The sequence below is a fragment of the Gossypium arboreum genome, unplaced genomic scaffold (assembly GCF_025698485.1).
Source record: "Gossypium arboreum isolate Shixiya-1 unplaced genomic scaffold, ASM2569848v2 Contig00330, whole genome shotgun sequence".
NCBI classification, from domain to species: Eukaryota; Viridiplantae; Streptophyta; class Magnoliopsida; order Malvales; family Malvaceae; genus Gossypium; species Gossypium arboreum.
The window spans coordinates 11085-31436 of record NW_026440446.1 but is presented as its reverse complement, the minus strand read 5'-3'; the positions used below and the strand labels follow the sequence as shown (position 1 = coordinate 31436).

At 31.2% G+C, this 20352-nt stretch overlaps 1 pseudogene; it reads right to left on the bottom strand.

Moving 5' to 3' along the window:
• Positions 1-1054: 1054 nt before the first annotated feature.
• LOC128279244 (probable transcription factor At5g61620) lies at positions 1055-2556 on the bottom strand (annotated as a pseudogene).
• Between the last annotated feature and the right edge of the window lie 17796 nt (positions 2557-20352).

The following is a 20352-nucleotide window of genomic DNA, read 5'->3' as shown; positions in this document are numbered from 1 at the left end:
TGTCATTTGCTTATGTAATACTTTATTCATGTATGCATCATTTTTTTTCATTATCGCCTTATGAATTAAATTTCGCTACATTTATCCAATAAATCACCTTATTTTAACCTAAATAAATAACACTTGTTGTTTAAATATTACATTCGCTACTATTCAAAAATGAAAATTTTCAAATAAGGCAATGTTATGCATTTTGAGATATCGAGGAATTGTGCCCTAACTTACGGGTTTCGATTTTCTCGTTATTTCTAAATAGAAAAATATCCTTTTCGAGTTTTAAAACACATGAAATTCTCGCTTAAATTAGAAGACAACCTTGTGCTCGAATTCATGGTATTGTGTCCTAACTTACGGGATGTGATACTCCGATATCTCGAGATAAGGAAATCTCTAAACAAATTGTTTTGAGCTAGTTCAAAGATTTTAAAATCAATATTAACAAGAGAAGATCGTATTCCAAATCCATTCTCGATTTTCAATTTTCAACATTTAGACACTAATTAGTCAATTTGGTACCAATTTTTGGGCGTGTCGAGGGTGCTAATCCTTCCTCGCACGTAACCGACTCGAACTCGTTCTCTTGGATTTCAGAGACCAAAATGCCGCTTTTAGTAAACTAAAATTGTTTTATTAAAATAAAGGTGACCCGATCACACCAAATCAAGATCGGTGGCGACTCCTTTTTAAATTTCGTTTTCAAAATCAAGTCGATTCCGCTTTCAAAAAAATGGTTTTGACATTGATCGTTATGCAAGTGAGAATGTGAAAAGCTTCTGGTTGGAAACAAAGTGTAACAGCCTGGGTAAAGAAAAAGAGATTCATCTAAACGGGCATTTGCAGTTGCAATTGAAGTTGGCATTCGACTATAGGGGAGCTTATCTTAAGAAGCAGTGGTAATTCGAAAGCTGTTATGAAAGTTTATTTCATTAATTTGCAGATTATTAATGGCCTGTACAGAATTCTGTTGTTTGATGGTAGTACTTTATTCTTCATATGTATTTGCTTGGGCAAAGTTGAAAGAGAAATACGTTTTTTTTTTTAAATATACAGATGATTATGGTAATATCTCCACGTACAATGTTTAATTCGTAATTTTATTTTATGTTTTTGACACTGAAAAGAGGTTAAACATGACAAGTCGTGAAAATCGATCGCATGCAAAAAGATCTAAAGATTATGATGAAAGAAGTGTTGGTGAATTTAGTTCTAATTCTGCTGATCAGCTTGGTGCCAAAATGACCATTTCTTTCTTGTTTTACTTTATTCAAATCACCCTGATGGATGCGTGAGATGGAAGAATTATAGCATTTTTAGGTGATTGAGGGGGGCCGATCTTAAGCTCCAAAACATCTTTTTCCGTGGAAGAGGCACTAGGGCCAGCTCGAAACATGCTGTGGTGAACTGACCTTGGGGAAGGGATACCAGAGGGATGAGCAGCTACATTTACAAGGGCCTTAGTGTTTATGTAACGTGGTGCTGCATGATTCATTGCATTTGCATGCATAAATGGTAAAAAAGCCATCAGTTTCGCTTCTGGTGCCTGTTAAAAACATCATCCATTAGATTGGCAGCATTCCGATGGAATTGGCAAGAATAGGCCCTTACCATGGGTTGAGTAGTCCCGAGATAATAATATGTGGGAAAACTATGAGATTCAGTCAAGGATCTGATTGGACGATCATCCAAGCAATGATGTGGAAATGGTTTGGCGGTCTGAGGTGAACTTCTAGTGGTTTCCTCTGAAGGGGAATCCGAAGGACTTGCACTCTGTTAATTAATATACAAACGATAATCAACTGTATATATCTAGTAGTGTCATGTACATGAAAGAACCGGCTACTTGATAATCATAAGTGAAAGAGGGGATTAATTAAGACAATATCTTACGGATCCGAATTCTTGAAATTCCATGTCAAAAAGGCTTGGTCTGCGTTTCTTCTTATCAGTCCCAGCCTGCCTGAGAAAATACTTTTGTGCATGGCTTGCAACTTGCGTTGGGGTCCTAGTGGAACGAAATTCTTTGAAATTCCTCTCCAGTCACCTTTCCCCAGCTTTCTCAAACCTGCCAAGAAGGTTCTATGCTCCTCTTCAGTCCATGGCTTCCTAAGCAAAAGGCACAATAATAATTCCCACATGGAGTAAACCCTTTTTCCCAGATTAGCCACTTGTTTATTCAATCAATAGCAGCCACGTTTCACATATAAGAAATCTCCTATTTATCCAAGTGATTATATTAAATCAACAAATTAAGAAAGAAAGAAAGGATACCTCTTTTTCTTTCATGGGAGGCTTTGTGTTTCTTAGACTGAATCTGGCCATCAGAAAAATACCCATCATCATCGTTGTTGTTTTCTGCATGAGATTGCAGATTTCCCATGCTAAAACTTTTCTTCATTACATTCTCTTGCTTTTGATACATTGCACCTATCTTAACACCGAAAAGCTTGACACACCCTCCTTTTCCGTTACAACATCTCGAATTGTGAACATAACAAGTTCTCGAATTATGGCCATTGTGTCCACAATGAGAGCACTTTCTCCTGCTTCTTTCACCATAATCTCTTTTGATCTTTTCCTTAAATTTATTCCCCCCTCTCCGTCTTGCGAGGCACAAAAACATTTATTTGGGTTATATTAAGAATATATATATAATATTGACAAGTGAAAACCAAACCCTTGTTTTTCTCTTTAAACCAAGGTCTCCTGCAAGAATTTTAGCCGCTTTTATTGTTTTTTTGGCGAATTTAAATCATGAACATGGCAAGATTTCATTTTCTGTATAGAACAGTCAAAACTTATCCAAATTTCATTTTAGAATATTCTTTAAGAGGTAGAGATTTAACTTGTTGTATTATACCAGGGCAAACTTGGTTTTAAAGTTATTTTTTATTAATATTAAAGTTAGATTACCTTCAAGACAGAATGATTGTTTAATTTAATCAAATTATCTTTGCTAAAAGCCCGGTTCGTTCTTCTTAATAAAGCTATAAATAACACTCAGTATGGATTTTTAACATTGCGTAAAATTTGGTCAAAATGATCTAAGTTTTGCTTTTAATGTTTAAGATTTAAGAGTAAATTAAACACAATTTCTTTGACTCGTAACTGTAATATCCTGATTTATTTGCTTTCAACAAATATAATGATGTGAAATTTCATTTTCTAATAAATTTATATTAGTTTATATTCTCGTGTAATACATGAATTAAAAAAAGTTAATATATTATAATTATAAGTTAAAATATGTAATAATTACTTAAAGATTTAAGAAATATTTAAAAATGAACGGTATGATTTAAAAAAAAGTTAATAATTTAAATAATAACACACATAAAGTCAATAAATAAACGTAAAACTAATAATTTACTTATTCCTAGTATATATAATTTAATAACAATTGCATCATCATCCACAATTTTCCTCAATAATGTAAAAATATTGTACATTAAATAAAAAATAATCTATTATAACTTCTTATTCTTTCTTATTCATGAGTGTTGAGATACCACCAGATAAAAAATCAATCATGAAAATATAACAAGATAGTAGAATTAAATAAAGAATCATGTAAAAATTATGTATATTCCTCGCAATATTGCTTACCATTTATAATAAGATTATTACAAATTATATCGAGATTCAACATTTGTTGTGGATCATCGAGTTTTATATGCCTCTACGGAGACCCCGATGTGATGGAGTGATGTGTTGTTATACGATTATACGTATAATTGCTTCATGTGCTTTGCACTTTAGTGCCTTGGTGTAGTGTAGTTAATGCTCAAACAAGTAATCCGGTATAGTGTAGTTATCCGTATTTGAATATGTTTACTTGAGTTCATCGACTAAATGATTAATGAAAAGTGAAAATGGCATTGGAATGGTATAAGCTAATATCTAATTGGTTAAATGTTGATTTGATTACGAGAATGGTATTGAAATATTGATTTTAAGTGAATTGGTTTTATATATGTTTGAATTACTATATGATGTGGTTATATGTAAACTCACCTTGATGATATGTGATTTGCCATGTTTAGGCAAACTTTGCCAAGCTAAGTAGCTTGTTATGTTTAAATTCAAAATGAGGTAAATTTTTGTTTAATGCCTATGAACTTATTAAGCATACAATATGCTTACCCTGTTGTTTCCCTTTTCCTTGTAGATTGTCACTTTGCGAAATGTGCAAAGCGGATCTTCCAACAGCTCACACTATCCCATTTTTGAATCAAGAGCTTTTCAATCGCTTAAAGTTCGATTTTGTGGCATGCATATAGATGTTTATATATGTTAACTTGAAATGATAGTTTTAGCTTGAAACCTTTATATTGCATGACATTGGCAATGCTTGTTCGCAAGTTATGGTTGAGTTATGCATGGAATGTAACACCCCTAACCTCAAGCCGTCACCTAATAGGGCTATGAGGCATTACGGACTTATACACTAACATTTATACAAAACCGAAGTCATAAGTTTTACATTCCGATCAATTCTTATCAAATTTTATCTTAAAGTAATTAATATGGTTCCTACGGGGCCCAATATATGTTTTAAAAGTGATTCGAACTAAACTGACAACTTTAGAAATTTTTCCTTAAAGATAGGGGCACATGCCCGTGTGGCCTGGGACACCCCCGTGTGGCCTGGAACATGCCCATGTGGCCTACCCGTAGGCAGATTCTGACTTATTCACACGGCCGTGGAACTAACCTATGGCCAATTCTGACTTTTCCACATGGCCTGGGCACACGCCCATGTGACTTGGCCGTGTGAAAACATAATTTTTTACCATTTTAAAGCTATTTTCACATACTAAACACACCTAATTCATGCCTAAAACATTTACTTATAAATCTTGATCAAATAACATTCATCAAACCTTTCAAACTTAGCAAATTCTCATTCATTCATTTCATTACCTCTTAAGGATTATGCACTACATTTACATTCAAAATATAAAGATTTACAAGTGACAAACACCAAACCTAGTACATGCCACATTTCTAAAAGATAGGTGCATCACCAAAATTGAACTGAGGTCGGGATTGACTCGGATGCTTGACTGAACTTCAACTTTACCTAACTCACAGACGGAAACAATCGTGACACGAGTATTGGAAATACTCAGGGTTTTATCATAAGTCAAATTATAACAACAATAAAATATCATAACATACATAGATAATTAGTAAATCATACATACAAATCATACATATAAATTCATACCAAACTATCATATTTCCATTATATCATTTCCAATGATGGATCCAATAAATCATCAATGAGATTTCAAATAACTCATGAACCTTTGATTCATCTCTCAACCACATATAATTATTCAATTCACATTTCAAATATAAACACTTCATGAATACTTCATGAATATTCTTTGGTTCATGCCTTCAATCTCTTTACAAATTTCATCTCACATTACATCTTACAATATCACTTTCTCATTTTATTCGATAGCTCGATTAATCTAATTCATTTGATTTTATTATTTCACTTATTTTCTCTATTAACATGACTCGGACTTTGGCGGATACACGGATCCAACCAAACACACCGAATGGAGACCAACGCCTCATCGGATAGTTCAAGCAAATAAATAACGACCAACGCCTCATCGGCTAAGCTAAAGCAAAGTGGCGACCAACGCCTTATCGAATCTATCCAAGTAATAATGACACACAAGTGTCTCATCGACCAAGTCAAGTATCCCCGAACTCTTCCTATCCTATGGCATGTCAACTATATCCACCCTAGCCCGACTAGTTAATAGGGTATCAAAATCACATATTCATATCACTTTCACTTTCAGTTGATCGTAATCATTCAATTCAAATCATCGCAATAACAATTCAATCACAATTTCAAATTCACCACAAATCATTATACAATTCAATTTCACACATGTATACATTCATCAATCAAATCCAATTCAAATATCACTACTTACCTCACGCTCAAATTCCATACACATATATTAAAATTAAACATTTTATAAGAAATAACTTGAATTATGATAATACAAACCGATATTTTTCTCGAGCTATTCCTCGATCACTTTTTCCTTTCCTTCTCATTCAACGACAGTTATGCGGTGCTATGTTAGCTACGAACAATTATACAATTAAAATTTATCAATACACTAACTCATAAATCACATTTTCACTTTCTATCAAACTTTTACAAAAATTCCAATTTCGTCCTTTTTCCATAACCAATCTTTTTCTTTAACTTAATCTTCATATTTTCATTTAATCATCTCATTAATAAATTCTAGCTCATAAAATTCATCATAAAACATAACTTTTGAGCTCCTTTAAATTTAGTCCCTACTTAAACCTAACTTAAAAATCTTTTAACAATTCACTCATTTTTCACTTCTAACTTAAATTTCTATCAAATTAACACATAAATCCTCAAATTATTCATCTAAATAAACATCTAAAAATTCATTATGTTTCTTCATATTAACCTCATACATGTAGAACTTTGAATTAGGATTCCATACACATAAAAATCAAAAAAAGAACTAAATCAACTTACCAATCAAGCTTTAAGCCCTTAACCTTCAATTTTCCCTTTTTCTTTTTCTTTTCTTCTTTCTTTCTCTCTTTCACGTTTCTTTCTCTGTAACTTTCTATACTTTTTCTTTTGTTTCTTTATTTCAATTTATTTACTTAATTAATATTTAATTATAAAATATCTATATAATAGCAAATAAAATAATACATTTGTATTTATACACACATGTACACATGTTACATGTGTTATTTATCACCATACAATTGTCACTATCTCAATTAATAGATAAAATATAATAATAATAATAATAAGTAAATATCTTTTACTTAATAAATAAGTAAATATATATATAACATACATTTGTACTAATAATTTAAATACACATGTATTTATTCTCTATCTTACAAATTTCACTAATTTGGTTTAATTACTAATTTAGTCCATTGTCATTTTTTCTATTTTATAATTAATCTTTTACACTCTATTCAATTTAATCCTTTTAATAATTATTTCTAATTAAACTAAATTCACCTAATCAAAATCTAGTTCAACCCATAACTAACTTCGTAAATATTTTTAATAAATATTTACGGACTCATTTTCCTAAGACGGAGGCCCTAAATTCACTTTTCCGGTGCCCGTGAAATATGGGTCGTTATATGGAACTTAAACTAGTATGATTAAAGATAGATTAACATAGATTGGAAGTTAACTGTTGAATGGCTAATTGGTTGGATAAATGACTTATAATTGAATAGGTTGATATGGTATGATTTGGTGCTAAATTGAAGTTATATTGAAAGGATTATGTAACGCCCCGTACCCGAGACCGTTGCCAGAGTCGAAAACGAGGAGTTAACAGACTTAATTCATTACTTAAACAGCTCAAACAATTTATTTTTAAAATTTCCAGTCAAGCTAGCAATCTACGTCACAGTCGCTTAAAAATTCATATCTCGAGTTCTGAAACTCGAAATCCAATTCCGTAAATTTTTCCTGAAACTAGACTCAATATCTATTTATTAATTTTGTTCTAGAATTTTTGGTCGAGCCAATTAGTACAGTTTATTAGTTAAAGTCTCCCCTGTTTCAGGGTTCAACTTCTCTAACCTCTGTGTATTACGAATTAGATATCTCCCTGTACAGAGTTTCAATGACTATGCTGTTTGTTTCTAATAAAACTAGACTCAATAAGGAATCTGTACATATAAAGCATGACTTCTAATTGTTTTTGTAAAATTTATGATGAATTTTAAAGTCAGAACAGGGAATCCAGAAATCGCTCTGGCCCTGTTTCACAAAAATTTAAGCATCTCATAAAATATAACTCATATACCTGTTTTGTTCCATCCATATGAAAATAGACTCATAATTCTTCAATTCCATATTTTATTCATCATCTAATTATATCTCTACTATTTTTAATGATTTTTCAAACTCACGTCACTGCTGCTGTCTGAATCTATTTTATGGTAAATTTTACCTATTTCATGGTTTCCATGGATTAGCTAGCAATTTAGCATACATAACACCAATATGATCATGATTAGCCATTCCAATGGCTAATCATTACCAAGGGTTTCTATACCACTCAATAACCATATCATAAGACCATATACACAAAATGATTATAATGCTATACATGCCATACTCAAAATATACAAGCCATTATGCCAAGATGATACACGGATAGTGTGAGCGAGCCTCCGACCATTCCCGATTTCTGAGCTAGCTTGTCAAAACTACAAGGAATGAAAAGGAGGGAGTAAGCATAAATGCTTAGTAAGTTCACATGCAAATAGCAAGTAACACAACTATATAAGCAAACATAAAACATCATTTGCATAATCATCATCGAGATATTCATATCACATTTTCATTTACCATCTTACCATATTGTTGTTATATCGAGTTTTCAACCCGAGGTTAAGTACATACCTGTTCAAAGTATCCATTTCACAACACTTACCAATACGCCCCTTTCATCTTGAGTATTCCTCCATTTGAGTAGAATTTTACCCGTTGAACACATCGAATATAATTTGGATACATGGAAAGTTTGCACATAAGTGCCATATATGTAGCCAAGCTACCATGTAACCCGTCCATAAGTGAACTCGGACTCAACAATATGTTAATCAAAGGAAAAGAATAAACCCGATAATCAGTTCACATATTGATCAAATTGTAGCTTACCCTTAAGATCATGTTCGATATAATAGAGCTTCTATTAACAATCAAGTCATTACCGAATTCTCGCCAAAAGATCTCGAGAATAGTAGGAGGTAGAGAGAAGCCCATGCTGCAATTAAAGCATGGAAAGCTGAAAAGCCCCTGTACAAGATAAGGCTATCTAGATCAATGTTGCAAAAAAATTTAGGAAAGAAAATTTTTTATATAAGAAAAAGGAAAAGAAGAAAAGAACATAGGACAAAATTGCACCGATTGTTCCATTCCACTTTTTCTTTCTCACTTAGTTTTCAAACATTATTTAATTAGTAAATATATTATTAAAGAAAATAGATTTCAAAGCTCAAAGGTCTTGTTAGAGTCCAATATAGAAGTAAACTTGGGTCCGCTTGCTTAATTGTGTCAGTCTCCTTTACTTTTGTTTTTTTTTTATTTAGTTTCAATTTGTAATAAATGAAAGTTTGAAAGGATTATTTAGACAAGTGAACAACTCAACTTTTTCTTCATTATGTCTGAGTAACTGATGTCATCGTTGCCAGAGAAAACTCTCTTATAAATTTTGCTTTTTTAAATAGAAAAACTTTTAAAAAAAAATCTAAAAACGTAGCAGATACATGAAAAATAATAAATGAAAAGAGAAAAAGTTACTTTTATTTATTAAGATTATAATAAATAACTCTTTCATTCCAGTCGTTGGAGATTTAAAAACTCTACAGTTTTGGGGTAGTAACGGTGTAATGGCTCGAAAGTCAGTGGAGTCGGAAACAATTATTTCAGAATGTTGTTTTCCAATGATAGAATTTGTGAACGGTCATGATTTATTTTGATTTCTTCGATGTTGACTGATATGACTTTCCCGTCAATCTCTTACTTGTTTAGTTACTCGAGAGGTTACCGAACAACTGAAACACCTTCGAACAGAAACCCCCAACCAAAACTGAAATCGAATCCCTAATTTGAATATAAATCTAAAACCCCAAACTAAAACCCTAAATTAAAATCCAAGTCAAAATCCAAATTCTAGGAACATATTCGGGTAACTAAATTTAAGGCATTCTGAAACATTCTATTGTTGCTCATTCTAGGTGAACATGAGATGATTTCTATTGTATGAAATGTGATCTATCCATTGGTATGTTTTCCAAGCCAAATTTTGTTATGTGGTAAAAGAACCAAGCTCCCAAAGTAGACTACTTGAAACAAAAAAAAACTTTGAAATTCTAAGCAAGTTGTAACTTAAAATGAGCCAAAAAGTCTTGGATATTTTGAAATATAGAATACAAATTTTTTTTATTTTATTTCAATTTAATATTATTGTTTGGAAAATTATGTTTTGTTAATGTAAAAAAACATATTAAATTACTTTTGAATTTTTTTGTTGATATTTCATATTTATATATATATTACAAAATTGTAGAATTTTAACACTTGTTTAGTTACTCGAGAGATTACCGAACAACCGAAATGTCCTCAAACAAAATCCTCGAACCAAAATTGAAATTGAATCCCTGAATCAAATTCAAATTTAAAACCCCAAACCAAAACCCTAAATTGAGATCGAAGTTAAAATCCCAAATTTAAGGCTTTCAACGTATTTTAATAACTAAATTAAAGGCTTTCTAAAACCATCTATTATTGCTTATTATAGCCAAACATGAGATGGTTTTTATTATATTAAATGCGATCTATCCATTGGTATGTTTTTTAAGCCGAATAGTGTTTTGTGGTAAAAGAACCAAGCTCCCAAAGTAGCCGACTTAAAACAAAAAAACTTTGAAAGTCTAAGCAAGTTGTGACGATTTTTAATATTTTGACCTCCAAAATCTTAAGGTTTTGGCCACTCCTTTTTATCAAGCAAAATTTCTTATTTTAGGTTTACATTTCTAATCTAAATTAACATAATTAAAACCACCAAATTTTTGAAAGAGCAAGTTTTGATGACTTAACAATCTAGCACCTTGACTCTTGCTTGTGTACTATTCATGTATAAACAAAAACAAGTGATAACGATATCCATGTAGATTGTTAAGAATGTGAAAAAATTTTCAATTGATGGTGTCGAACAGTGATTTGAGATTACTAAATCCGACAAATGAGTAGGAAATATTATTAATTTAGTGAGTATAAGTTAAATGTGAAGTTAGGAAAAATTTTGAAATAGTGAATAGTGTACTAAAATAAATACTAAAATAATTAGAATCGAAAACGAGGTATCGAGACCTCAGAAATTTTAAATCGAGCCATAAATATTTTTATAAATATTTATGGAGTATTAATAAGTTAGTATTAAAGTTTCATCAAGAAATTTTAAAGTTCTGATAGTTAATTGAACAAAAAGGACTAAATTGTATCAAATGTAAAATTGTGGGAAATGATTAAATAGCTTAAATGATAAAAGAAGAGGGTTTAAAAGGTAAATAGACCCAAGGTATATTTGGGCTGGACGGCAAGAGCATGAAATCAGCAAGAAAATAAGGAGAATTAAGGGAAAATTTAGAAAATTGCAAAATTTACTTAATAAAGCTAGGACTAAAGTGAAATTATCTAGATTTCTCTTTATTTTTATGCATTCTCATCAGAAAAAATGCCATGGAAGAGTTCCCTTAAGCTGGTTTTTCATATTTTTACTTCAATTAAGTTCAATTCTTGATTATTTCTTGAAATTTTTGTGTTTTTATGATTTTTACAACTAGGTCCACTTGTTGACTTCATTAGTTTTTGATTCTATGAAAGAAATTGAAAGTTGATATGAATATGTGCTGGAAGTATATGATGATTTGGCATGTAATTAGAGCTTCAAATTGTTTATATGCTGATTTTTTTGAAAGAGTTGAATAGAAAGTGAATGTTTGGGACCTAATTGTAAAAGAGTTTGAAGTTAGAGTTTTATGTGGAAATTATGAATTTCAATAGTTATGAAATAACTTATAGTGTCTAGGAAAAGTATTAATTGAGAAAATTATCCTAATTGAGGGGTTAAGAGCAAGGACTGAATTGTATGAATTGTGAAATTTGGGGTAAAATAGAAATCAACATTTTACACTAAAACTGTTTTGGACAGCAGTAGTAGTCTAACTTTGAAAAATCACCAAAAATTTTATAAATGGAATTATAGGATGAATAAAATATGAAATTAAAGCTTATTGAGTCTAGTTTCTTATAGAAGAAATGATGTAAGCAATAGAATTGTAAATCATGAGATATGATGAATTTTATGAGACAAAGTCAGAATGATTTCGGGTTCCCCTGTTCTGACTTTGTAAAATAATAAAAAATTGGATAAAAATAATTATGGAATTAAATTTATATGTTTAGAATCCTGAATAAGTCTATTTTCAAGAGAAATAAGCGAGGACATCATTTGAATCCTGTACAAGAAGATAATTAATTTTTAGTGAAGAAGGGTCAGAGCTGTCAGACAGCAGAACAGGGGAGACTTCAATGAATAAACTGTATTAATTGGCCCAACCAAAATTATGAAATTTTTATGGTAAGAAGACATATGAGTCTAGTTTCTGGGAAAATTTATGAATCTTAATTTTGAGTTCTGTAGCTCAAGATAAAAATAATTTAGTGACTATGACACAGATGGACAGCTTGAATATTCACATAAGTAGATAGTGAAAATTATGGATAATGTTACCTACAAGTGTGTTGTTTATACTAAGGATGTGGATGGAGAGAAGGAGGAGGAAAAATATACATATATATATATATATATGAATGACTCGTGTATAAATTGATCACATGCCCGATTATAATCGATAAATTTTGAATTAGAAATGATATAATAATTTATTTGGAATATTTATTATGAAATTATGATTATCATTATGATATAAAAATTGAACTTGTGAGTTTATGTGGCTAAAATTTTAGTGATTATTTGTTAATTTTATGAATTTCATGATGTGTTATTTCATATGTATTGATGATAAAATCGTGAATAATGTAAAAGCATGAAAATTGAATAAATGATCAAATTGAGCATTTCAGTTCAGTGACAAGATGAATTGAAGGAAAAGACCATGGTTGGACCATGGCAACAAGTGATAAGTGATAGCTTCGGCTACACTTATCTGATCAAGGAAAAGTGAAAGTGATAAGTGATAGCTTCGGCTACACTTATCTGATCAATGACAAATGACAAGTGAAAAGTGGTAGCTTCAGCTACCTGATCAATGAAAAGTGGTAGCTCCGGCTACCTAATCAGTGAAAAGTGGTAGCTCCGGCTACCTGATCAGTGAAAAGTGGTAGTACCTGTAACGCCCCCTTTACCCGAGACCGTCGCCGGAGTCGAGCACGAGGCATTACTAAACTTATTTGAGCACTTAAACAAATTCAAACAATTTATATCACACTTTCTAGACAAGCTGTCCAACTGTGTCATAGTTGCTAAATAATTCATATCTCGAGTTATAAAACTCGAAATCCAAATCCGTAAATTTTCTCTGAATTTATACTCATATATCTACTTACCAATTTTTTTCTAGAATTTTTGGTCAAGCCAATTAGTACAGTTTATTATTTAAAATCTCCCCTGTTTCAGGGTTTGACTACTCTGACCTTTGTGTATTACGAATCAGATATCTCTCTGTACAGAGCTTCAATGACTATGCCGTTTGTCTCTAATAAAACTAGACTCAATAAGGAATCTGTACATATAAAGTATGGCTTCTAATTATCTTTGTAAAATTTATGGTGAATTTCCAAAGTCAGAACAGGGGATCCAGAAATCGCTCTGGCCCTGTTTCACAAAAATTTAAACATCTCATAAAATATAGCTCATATACCTGTTTTGCTTCTTCCATATGAAAATAGACTCATCGAGATTCGATTCCATAATTTATTCATTATTTAATTCCATTTCTACTATTTTTAGTGATTTTTCAAAGTCAAACTACTGCTACTTACCAAAACTATTTTAGTACAAATATTGTTAACTAGTTTATAACATCTTTACTTCAATTCATTCAAACTCTATACATGCCATATAAATCTTCAAACTTAAAACAAAAGCTACCAGAATTGATCTGGATAGTGTGCTTTGTTGTGTTGATCCGATCTACCCACTTCACTTCAAGTCAATCTACATAAAAATATTAAACACACACAAGTAAGCTTATTGAAGCTTAGTAAGTTCATAGGTTAAAAGTAATGCTTACCAAACATAATATTTCCAAACAATACCAAAACACTTACTAAAGTTTCCTGAGATTCACAACCATTGTTATAATAATTCACATAGTTGAGCTCAACAAGAACAACTACTCAATCTCTTCCATTTGGATCACTTCTCTTTATTTCTTATAATCAAATTAGGAAACGGCTTACGAAATTGAGTACGTCGTTGCTCAATGCCACGATTCACAACTCAGTATGGTTTTCCTCATTGAAATACCATACCTACATTTTTTAACTCGGTATGGGAAATGCCATACCTACATTTCTTAACTCAAGATGGATTTGATAATACCATACCTACATTTCACACTCAAGATGGATAATACCATACCTACATTTCACAACTCAAGATGGATGATACCATACCTACATTTCACACTTTGCCATGGAACAACCATGGTCTTATCCGTCAATTCATCACACGTCACGATACTAACGCATTACTCAATCCTGCGTTTTTCCTAATTTGCATTTCCACATTTATTCTTTCATTAACAAAATCTACACAATCCCACAACAAATTCGTATATAATAACACATTATATACTTCAATCATTCACAAATAAACATCTAATTTCAACCATATGAACTTACCCGCTAATTTGTAGAAGATATTGAAATTTTGGGACTATTCGCAACTTTTTCTTTTCCTCGTTCTTCTTTGGATTCTTGATCTATAATATAAAATATTTCTACTCATTAGCATTTATTTGATTTCTATTTCACTTCACAATTTATGCTGTTCAAATTTCGAAATTGCACTTTTACCCCAAAATTTACAGTTTTCACAATTTAGTCCCTACTCAATTCACCCATCAATTGAACTAATTTTTCTCAATTAACACTTTATTTTATCATTATAAACTATTTCAAAATCTTTTATATTCTGAATTTCAACAGCAACCTTCAATTCACAACTTTTTCACAATTAGGTCCTAAATATCATTTCCTATCAAAATCACTTAATAAAACCACCTTAATATGAAATTAGAACTTAAATTTCATAATAATTCATCATAAAATTCCTTATCCATCCAGGGTAACTTCCAATTTCACCCATAAAATCAAAAACTAATGAATTCTACAAGTGGACCTAATTGTAAAAGTCATAAAAACATAAAATTATCAAGAAAAAGCAAGAATTAGACTCACATGATGTAAAAATATGAAAAACAGCTTTCTCCAGACCTTCTATGGCGTTTTGGCTGAGAAATTATGAAGAAAATGTCTAGATTTTTCAATTACATCATTATTTAACTATTAACTTTTATCTATTTCCAATTTTGCCCCTTGTTCACATTGTTTTCTTGCTTATTTCATACCCAAACCGTCCAGCCATTAACCTTTGGGTCTAATTGCTCTTTAAATCCATCTTTTTAAATACTTAAGCTATTTACTCACAATTTAACAAATTTTGTGCTATTTTCAATTTAATCCTTTTCAATTAATTAGCCATCCAAACGTTAAAATTTTCTAACGAAACTTTAATACTAACTTAATGGCACTCCATAAATATTTATAAAAATATTTATAGCTCGATTTTCAACTTTGAGGTCTCGATACCTCATTTTTGACCCGTTTGACCTAATAAATTCTTTTAATTCACTAATTTCACCATTTCACAAATTCTTCTAAATTCTTACTTGACTCATAAATATTAAATTACTATCTTGTTCAATCTTATTTGTCGAATTTAGTGATCTCAAATCACCATTTCCGACACCACTGAAAATTAGGCCGTTACAGTACCGGCTACCTGATCAGTGAATAGTGGTAGCTTCGGCTACAAGTGACAAGTGATTTCCGTACAAGACCATATCTAGGATATGGCATCGGTGTGATATATGCTACTGTATAAGACCATATCTGGGATATGGCATCAGTGAGATATGTGATTCGTGTAAGACCATAGCTGGGCTATGGCATTGATATGTGATATGTGATTACGTGTGAGACCATAGCTGGGCTATGGCATCGATATATGAATATGTGTAAGACCATAGCTGGGCTATGGCATCATTATGTGAAGATGTGTAAGACCATAGTTGAACTATGGCATCGAGAAAACGAAGTACTCAATTCCGCAAGATGTTCACTAATTTGAAGAAGTTTGGTAAGTATTACATGGAATTATGCGACATAAGGAAATATGAGTTGATGAGACATAAGCATAAAACTTGGTTGATGAATGAGTTCATTTGTGATTATATATTTCTACGCTTTGAGTGTATTATCCGTATGAATTGGTATTCCAAATGAGTTAATGAATAAAGTTCCGACATGGAATAAATTGAACACGAGACAAATAATTATGAAATTGAACTCGAATTCATGAAAATGATGGTTATTGATATATGGAGACATGAGACATTGGTATATGAATATGGAAAATATTTGATAAATGTGTTTATTCATAATTATGGAATTATATACCTCATGTGTACTATTTGCATAAAGATGATATTTCAAATACTTTGGTTATTTAAGCTTAAATATGAAACAAGATGAAATCAAGATAAGTTGTTATAAAATATATTTAGATTACGAGATATGGTTGATATATGTTGTATGATTACATAACGTGAAATTGTGTATATATATGAGAAATTTAATGAGAAATGAGTCCATACACGTTTTATTGTTATTTATATGAAGTGTACGACTGACAAGGGTGATGAAGTTATAAACAGAGAGTTACACGGGTTGAAAACACGGGCGTGTGACTCTCCAAAGTGTGAAAATTTTCTAAGTGTTGTAAAAGTTTCATTGTTTACGGTTTGGTCCCGAACCACCCTAAATGTATGTTTTGGGCCCCATAGGCCCATATAAGGGACGTTAAACATATGTATGAAAGTTTTTAATTTAGAAGAAATTTTATGACTGATTTTTACATGATTGATCATATTAAGTTCGGTAATGCCTAGTACCCTATTCTAGGCTCGGAATACTGGTAGGGGGTGTTACACTTCTTCTCTTCTTAATCGCCCAGAAGCCAATAATTGAGCCCCTTCATTTGCTTGTTTTGGCACATCTGGAACCTGATACAAATAGTCTTAATGTTACGTATATAAGCTCCCAAAATTGACCTTTCAACTCGCTTGCTTGCGCTTTTCGAATGAAGGTGAAGGAATCATCCTTGATTTCCACTCTCGACAAATCCATTTGTAGACCCATCACACCGCTGAAAGCAAACCATAGCCTCTGCTATAAAAGGAGAAGGTATGTTGCCAAGCATGGTTGTTCTCTAACATAACACGTAACCAAAACCATTTCTAATAAGGATACCCGAGCAAGATTTGCTATGTGTTTGCAATTGTTGGACAAAAACATGTTAGCGAACATATAATTAATTATAAATAAACACATATAAAATAAAATATAAATAAAATGATTTATAATTAATTTTTAAATACAAAAATCAAACAAAACCGTAATAAAAATTGAAATAAGAACAATAGAGATTTTACAAAACGTTGAGGCCAATGAAACACAGCTTCCTTGAGACAAATTCATCTGCTCCTACAATACTTCAAGAAACGTTAGTCAAATGCCTCCCAAGATACAACAATAACAAAGATCAATGTAATAGTACCTCGACAACGATTAACGAATGAACGATATCTTTTTCTATCACCGAATGTTTGAAAAATACAAAGAGCTAAAAGAAGAATTAGGATGCACGATGGAACGATTAAGACACTCTCAAATGTCAAATATGTACCTAATTTATGAAAGAACCTCATCTCCTTAAATATTTTAGACTCCAAAGGATGCGAATCAATATCGAGTCGAACGGCATTAAAGTATCTCGCAAAGCTCTCATTTTCTTAAAAGGTAAAATGACCGCGTCTTTATATTCGGAAGTTTCTATAGTGATCGGTGAAATCGACGTTTCTCGTCTGCTACTGAGTTAAAGTTAATTCATTTGGAGCGGAGGCAAGTTGGTCATAGGAGGGAAAAAGATATGACTATTTCGTTGAAGAGAGGTTCTCTTTGGATGCAGATTTTAAAAAGTCATAGCACTTGTGTTCATAAAAATCAAACTCGATTAGTTTTAATTTGGCAAGGTAAAAATCGAAGGTTAATTCTCGCATAGTTCAAGATAGGCCCATGGCGTGCTTTAGCAAAGATAGCGTTGTGGTAACATGAGTTAAGGTGGAGGTTTGTTAAGTATGATTCTTATTTCAGTCAAATTTAAAATTAATCTTCTAATTATAATCTGCTTATTATTTTAATCAAACTCTAATTAGTCTAGATTATTTTATTATTATTTGATCTATAAAATTAGCCTATAAATAAGTTCTTTTAGAACATTAGAAAATACACCTATTAGAAATTAGAACTTAAGGTTTAGTTTTTATCTCCATCTTTTGTATTTTTCGTTCTTTTACCATTATAATAAAATTATTTTTACCTGAATTTTTTATCCTATTTGAAAAAAATTTTCATGTTAAATTTGTATGCTCAATTTCTTAATTTCTAAAATTCTTCTACTATTTTTACTTCTTCGTTATTTAATCGGGTCGATCCCCCAACACGAATAATTTTAAAACGTACGGAGAACATAGACTTGGAACATATTTTGATCTTCAAATTGTTACTTTATAATTTGGTCCCAAAAATTAATTGACCCAGCGCGTAGCGTAGTGGAACCATACCAGTAATTGAACATTCAAAGTTTTAACTCAAATGATGCACATCAGCCAAGTTAAAATTTAATCCTCAATTTGGCACATAGTATCAGACTTTATTACTTACTGGTATTTTATATTTAACACTGAATCGATTGTGCCGCTGTACCTATGTATGTGGTAAATATATTGCCAATTGAACGAACACAAGCAAGGATGTTTAACTGCATTGCAGGGTGAAGAGTACGGGGCCGAACAGGTGTCTTTGATGGGCTTACCCTGCATGTGAAACAGCCAACATAGTCACAATTTTTAGGGAAAGTTTTCAATCTTATAACCAAAAAAACATGTAAAACATCAAGCTCAAGCAATGAAGCCTCACAAACCAACCTTATGGGCAGTGATCCGAAAATTGCACCACTGCAGTTGAGAGCTGCAATATATATCACTTTCGGCCTGCAGGAGAGGCAAAATAAAGCAAAAAGATCATCCTCAAACATTGCATCAAAGCAAATTTACAAGTTAAGCCAACACTATGAGACAGTTCAGTAAAGCACGGTAATTCAATGACAATCACTAGGAAAAATTATGAAATATTTCTGCATCAGATTAGAAACGTTGCATTTCCATTTCGTAGAAATATTTGTGCAAATGATTCCAGCTAAACAGCTACTACAAGTTCGGGGCTAATGACGCCAAAACCTTTGGTTAATAATGGGATGGTTAGAGGGTAATATCATAGCAAAGAGCTTAGAGCCCAGTTCAACTATGCTACTTTAGACATGCAGCGAACAAGAAATAACAGTCAGGTATTGCCAAATGGATTAAATTAAATACAAAAAGAAAAAAACTATCACGGACTTTTCTTCACAGTTACTCAACTACACAAGTTCTTGACTGTTAGAACAGTATGAAATAATCAAAAGACAAAAGAAGGAAAGTGAATTAACTCATGTTTGATCAGCAACAGATAAAACGATTCAGCTTGTATCTTATGATATTTATAAATATATAAATACAAACAATATATTTTATTATAAATATTTTAATTAATTATATAATTATTTTTATAGAATCCACTTAAAATATTATTTATTATCATGAAAATACAAACAATATTTTTTATTGGACTTGAATAAGAACAAGAAGGTTATAGTGAGAAAATAGCTTTTCACTGCAGGTGCTTTCTTTCCTACTAATACCTTTAACTCCAGTCCAAAATAAAACCAACAGTGAAATAGAAATTTTAAACCGCAGCTCACCATCACTTATCCAAACATCAAACAATGCAGTGAAAAGGAGTACTCTCTCAATATTCCATCTCACCATGGCTTATTTTGCATCCAAAGGGAGCATAAATGTCTTTAGCTTTTAGCTTTTGTTTGAAATTGAAAATTATCGAAATATTTTTATTTATGTATTATTATATTAAATCATTTAATATCATTTATTATTGAGTTAAATTTTTAAATCTTATTTATTATTATATTTAACTTTTTAAAAATATTTTATATATAATTAATTTTAAAATGATTTTATTAATTACTTAAAAGTTAAAATTTATACTTCATATATAATTGTATTAAATTATTTAAATATCATATAACTTAACTAATTTTTTACTTTTCTACTATCATTAGGGGTGTGCAAAATTCGGGTAAAACCGAATAAATTCGATTAATCGATCAATTCGATTAATCAGTCGGTTAACCGAATTAATTCTATTGGGGGTCGGTTAAATTTTTTTTGAGTTTTCAGTTAACGATTAATTCGGTTCGAAATTTATCGATTAACCCAAAAAATTCGGTTAATCGA